The sequence below is a fragment of the Thalassophryne amazonica genome, chromosome 4 (genome assembly GCF_902500255.1).
Source record: "Thalassophryne amazonica chromosome 4, fThaAma1.1, whole genome shotgun sequence".
Taxonomy (NCBI): domain Eukaryota; kingdom Metazoa; phylum Chordata; class Actinopteri; order Batrachoidiformes; family Batrachoididae; genus Thalassophryne; species Thalassophryne amazonica.
The window spans coordinates 32953158-32959044 of record NC_047106.1 but is presented as its reverse complement, the minus strand read 5'-3'; the positions used below and the strand labels follow the sequence as shown (position 1 = coordinate 32959044).

At 44.9% G+C, this 5887-nt stretch overlaps 1 long non-coding RNA gene across 1 annotated transcript; it reads right to left on the bottom strand.

Annotated features, from left to right (window-relative positions):
- Positions 1-1953: 1953 nt before the first annotated feature.
- Positions 1954-4721, bottom strand: LOC117509135. Its single transcript, XR_004560261.1, has 3 exons — positions 4709-4721; positions 4227-4337; positions 1954-2041 (listed from the first exon to the last, which is right to left on the bottom strand). It is a non-coding gene; the product is annotated as an uncharacterized LOC117509135 (long non-coding RNA).
- Between the last annotated feature and the right edge of the window lie 1166 nt (positions 4722-5887).

Below are 5887 nucleotides of genomic sequence, written 5' to 3'. Positions count from 1 at the left end.
ACTCGGCCTCTGTGTGGAGGGGGTTGAAAGAGATCACCAACTACAAGCCCAAAGCACCTCGTTCTATTGATGACCTGAAGCTGGCCAACGACCTGAACATCTTCTATTCACGCTTTGAAGACAAGGACTCACACCTCCCCACCCCCCACACAACTGGATATTCAAACACTCTGGAACTCCCCCCTCTCACCGCTGCCCTCCCCCCTCTCCCCGTTGCCCTCTCGGTCCAAGAGGAGGACGTGAGAAGACATTGCAAAAGGCTGAATCCACGTAAGGCCCCGGGCCCAGACTGTGTCTCTCCTGCCACCCTGAGACACTGCGCTGATGAGCTGGCCCCAGTCTTCACGGGGATCTTCAACACCTCCCTGGAGTCATGCCATGTTTCAGTCTGTTTCAAGTCCTCCATCATAGTTCCAGTCCCCAAGAAACCAGGCGTCACTGGACTTAATGACTACAGGCCTGTGGCTCTCACGTCTGTAGTCATGAAGACCTTCGAACGCCTGGTTTTATCCCACCTGAAGTCCATCACCGACCCCCTCCTGGACCCCCTGCAGTTTGCCTACAGAGCCAACAGGTCTGTAGACGACACCATAAACCTGGCCCTGCACTCCATCCTGCAGCACCTGGACTCCCCAGGAACCTACGCTAGGATCCTGTTTGTGGACTTCAGCTCTGCATTCAGCACCATCCTTCCGGCTTTGCTCCAGGACAAGCTTTCTCTGCTCCACGTGCCCAACTCCACCTGCAGGTGGATCACAGACTTCCTGACGGACCAGAGTCAGCATGTGAGGCTGGGAAAGAATGTCTCGAACACTCGGGCTCTCAGCACAGGATCTCCACAGGGCTGTGTCCTTTCCCCTCCGCTCTTCTCCCTCTACACTAACTGCTGCACCTCCAGCCACGACTCCATAAAGCTCATCAAGTTTGCGGACGACACCACCCTCATCGGACTCATTTCGGATGGGGATGAGTCTGCCTACAGGAGGGAGGTGGACCGGCTGGTGACCTGGTGTAGCAGCAACAACTTGGAGCTCAACGCCCAGAAAACAGTGGAGATGATCGTGGACTTCAGGAAAGCCACAGCCCCCTGCCCTCCCTTGCCCTCACCAACAGCCCCATCACCACTGTGGTCTGTCACCACTTGCTCGGCACCACCATCACCCAGGACCTCAAGTGGGAGTCAACCATCAGCTCCCTCATCAAGAAGGCCCAGCAGAGGATGTACTTCCTGCGGCAGCTGAAGAAGGCCAAGCTGCCTGTCCAGCTGATGGTGCAGTTCTACACGGCCATCATCGAGTCCATCCTCTGCTCCTCCATCACGGTGTGGTACGCCGGGGCCACAGCCAGGGACAGACACAGACTGCAGCGCATTGTGGCCTCTGCTGAGAAGGTGATCGGCTGTACCCTTCCATCTCTCCACGACCTGCACGTCTCCGAGCAGGTCGGATCACAGCCGACCCTTCTCACCCTGCACACAGTCTATTCAAACCACTCCCCTTGGGCAGGAGGCTACGGTCCATCCGGACCAGAACCTCCCGCCATAAGAACAGTTTCTTTCCCTCTGCCGTTAGACTCTTGAACACCTCATAACTCACTCACCTTAACCTTAACTCTGTCACTTTATCATTTTATGACGGGTCACTTTAGACAATGTACTTTGGTTTTTAATTGCACTCCTCCCGCTGCACTGTTTTTCTGTTCTTCTGTTGCACACAGCCTTTCATATTTCATATTTTCTCTTATATTTTATCTTATTTTGGCATATATTTTATATTTTATCTTAGCATTTTATATTGCTCCCTCCTTAATGTTGCACCATTATATCAAAGCAAATTCCTAGTCTGTGAATCCTGTTCATTGGCAATGGCAATAAACTTCTTCTGATTCTGATTCTGAAGAGCAGCCTGTTGTCCTCCTGGCAGGTCGTCACCTCCTTCACACCAAACGTGCTGTTTGGTGATGTGTAGGAGTTTTTGGGGAAAAATGGACTTTTAGTTTCAACTGAGAATAATCAGGTGTCCTGTAGTGCAAAGACTGCTTCCTGAAAATAGAATAAAATTCATATTTTAGCCTGTGTCTGGACCAAAGTTACAAGGATGAACTTTCCCTCTAGTGATGAACTGTGTGTCGTGATCCTCACTGGATGTTTTATGATATGTATTCTAACATCCATCATCTGTTATGTGTCGACGCGGGTTGAGGAGCGGACCTGCGTCAGACAGGACCCAGCGCTAAAAATAACCAGAGAGCGGTTCCAAACAGAAACTATTTATTATTCACCTGTGCTTAAAAGTGTAAAAACATAAAAACAACGTCCCTCTGGTGGAGTGATTCGTGGCTCGCTCTCCAGCGCCCGCAAGGATTAAAGCCGGCGCTCCTGGACTTCCTACCACCGCCAAACACCCCCCAGGTGGACACGACAAACTGATTCTCTGTGAAGCAAAGAGAAGGTGAGGTAAGGCAACAGATACAACTATATCTTCCAATAAACACACGCTATCAGCAACACACTCAGGTCAGTGTCCTTTTTTTTACTTTATGCAAATGAGCAGCTTCTCACAACAAGTGGAGGATCACTTATCCTTCACGCCACAGCAGTGAGAAGCAAACTGCACAATTCTCTTTACAATTCCAGTATACTGTGCAACAAAACACCAAGCCACTATCAACAACTACTCAAACACTCAATTACCTTTCGTGTGTGCTGACAGCATGTGTCCTCACCCCTCCCCGCTTCACGGGCTCGATGTGTCAAAACCCAGGCGCGGTCCTCAGCGTCTCACAAACGAACGTCACAAGGTCGAGTTCCCGGCAGTTCTGCTTGAATCACACATGACTTAAATGCAGAACGCCATCCAATTATCTGCTTCAGCTGCAAGTCGTCCAGGTTGCACGTGAGCACCACTCACAGGTGCTTTCCATGATGTTAATGAGGGTGAAGACTCTTCAGCCAGCACCTTCTTCACAGACAAATCAGCCCTCATGCCACCTGGAGAGCAAAGAAAAGAAAAGAACACCAAAACATCCAGCCACGCCCCCCCCCCCCCCCCAACACACAACATCATCTTTGTTTTGTAGGTCTGAGAAGTCTTTGTTGTATTTTTGTTTATTTGATTTTTGTTATGTTGGTATGGTCGAAGCAGGTGGTCCCCCCCCTCTCCTGAATCTGGTCTGCTGTAGGTTTCTTCCTCAAAAAACACCCAAGAGTTTTTCCTGACCAATGTTGCCTACATGCTTGCTCAAGGGGGGTGGGAAAGATTTGACCTAACCTTTGTAAAGGTTTTATGAGTTATCATTTATTTAATTAATCACTGCCTGCTTACATGATATTCAATGTAATCAAAAGTAGTCTGAGTTAAGTTTCTGCTTCTTGTGAAATGAACTGTATCAACTATCTGTTATCTGTGTGATGTGGGAGTGAAACCAGCCACAAGACTGAAAGAATGTGTCTTAGCTGACTTGTCAAAGGATTCTACATTTATTACTGTCTGAATTATATTCTTTTATACTTCATTTACTCATTTAATCATAATAATTATGTACCCATTCATATATGCTGCATTTAAGCTAAATGATTGCTCAGCCACAGTGATGAACTAAAGATTGCTTCAGGATTCTGTTGACATCGAAACTTAACTGCTTACTCCCTTCTTTCGGTGAAAGAAACGAGGATGTTTCACAGGAAACCGTAACTCACAAGCAACCGTTCGCCCCTCCCTTCCCCAAACACAATGTACCCTGATGCTATGTTGTATTGTTTATGATTTTTTTCTTTTCTAATAAAAGAGCAGAGTGCCGGAGGGGCGGCGGAGAGGAGCAGGAGAAGCAAGGTTGGTCTTAGGTTTGTACGCTCTCTCCGAAGCTTCTCCCCTTTGCGCAAAGCTCACAAAAGAGATCTCTGTCTAATGTTGTCTCTTTTTATGTGATTGTGCTTTGAGAAACTGTGTTTTGCAGGATACAATCTCAGGCACCAGGTCCAGTTAGGGCAACGGACCTGACAAGGTCCTTCGGGTGATTTATTTTGTGATTTGGTGCTAGATAAATAAAATTAATTGAATTAAAATGCAATTATGATGATGATGATGCTGATTATTATTATCATCATACCACATTGAGCTTACATCAGATAATAATGTGAACACAATAAATGGAATGAAAAGGATGGAACAAATGATAAAATAAAAACAATTTGACCGACACTGATGTTAATTTATTGTGAAACATACCTCAGATCCTTCGTCTCATCACCAAATCTGCTCATATCTCTGATTTTTGGAAAGCAGACTTTGAGTTTGACTTTGGAAAATTCAAGCATTTTATACGTCACAATCTGGTTCCTGTGAAAAACAATGACTTTTTTTTCTTTTTTTTTTTGCCAGTTTTAATGAAACTATAAACATACCATTACAAAATTTAAATAAACCATTAAATCCAAACAATAAATATTAGTTTTGCTCTTTTGAAATAATAATAGTTACAAAGTAGAATAGTGACTTGTTATTCTATTTACAAATTAAAAACCTGAATACAAAACACTGGTTTATGTATTTTTTCTAGTCATTGTGTGTGTGTGTGTGTGTGTGTGTGTGTGTGTGTGTGTGTGTGTGTGTGTGTGTGTGTGTGTGTGTGTGTGTGTGTGTGTGTGTGTGTGTGTGTGTGTGTGTGTGTGTGTGTGTGTGTGTGTGTGTGTGTGTGAAATTTAATGTACCTCAGTTTCTTCCTGCCTTCAGGGAGGACGGTCTCTTTCTTGGAACCAAATCTGGTTTTCTGTGTGTCACTGGTTTTCCCAAAGCAGAGTTTGTTTTGATGGGACATCCTTCTGGTGTCTTAAGAGTCATGGACATTTTCCTGTACATACAGTAAATAATAATAATAATCATAATGAAACATTTTTTTAAAATCATCTTTCAGTTTAAATAAACTGTGATTAGAAGAACCATATTCGATTATACTGGTATTTTTTTCAATTTTTAAAATATAAAGAAGCTGATTTCTCTGAACTGGTGATTTCGAGGAAAGATTCTCACCTCCTCTGTGGCCTCTTTGTAGCAACTCCTGGCACCTCCTCGTTTATTTCACTGTAATAATCAAATATGTTCGTTTAATGATAACCGGAGGTGTATCTGTAACCACTTCTTTGGAATAGTCATTCCCATTGAAGCAGTGGGACAGAATTCATGTAAAATGATGAAGCAGTAAATAGCTATTATTAAAGCACATTACATGCACAAAATGCCTCATAATTGTACTTATTTGCAGATTTGTCATCCCTTGTCAGAGGAATGCACTCTGAGTGCTTTACTAGATTGCTGTCACATGGCCACGTGACATTGTCAAACTGTGATGGACATCTTTGGACATCATTTAACTTATGTTCTGCACTCATATCTATTTTCTGGTCACTTTATTTTATTATCCATCCATCCATCCAAATCCTTTTATTCCAGTTAGAGGTCACTGGAGGCGGTAATCTGTTCATCTCAGTCCACGTGGGTGGTGACACGCCCCTTGGTGGTGGGCGGTGACCTTCATGACAGTCACGACTCGCTGCGAGCGTCCTCAAACGCCCCAATTGGCGTTGCCAGGTCCATTTATTATAAGCGACTTTGAGAGTTTTTTTACTTTTTGTTGTTTTGCTTTTGTGTGTGTTGTGTGTTGGGGGGCTTGGCTGGACACTGTTTTGTTGGGTTTGTGTTTGTTTTCCTTCCTAGGTGGTCTGGGACTGACCTCTGGGAAAATTGTGCTGCAGAAGAGTCTCTCACCTCTGTGATGATTGGTTGCACCTGTTGCATCCTCCTGCGGCTCTTTATCAGGATGATCTACAACACCTGTGACATTCACGTGCAGACTAAGGACTCTCAGCTGGCGTCAATGAAGAAATGAGGAG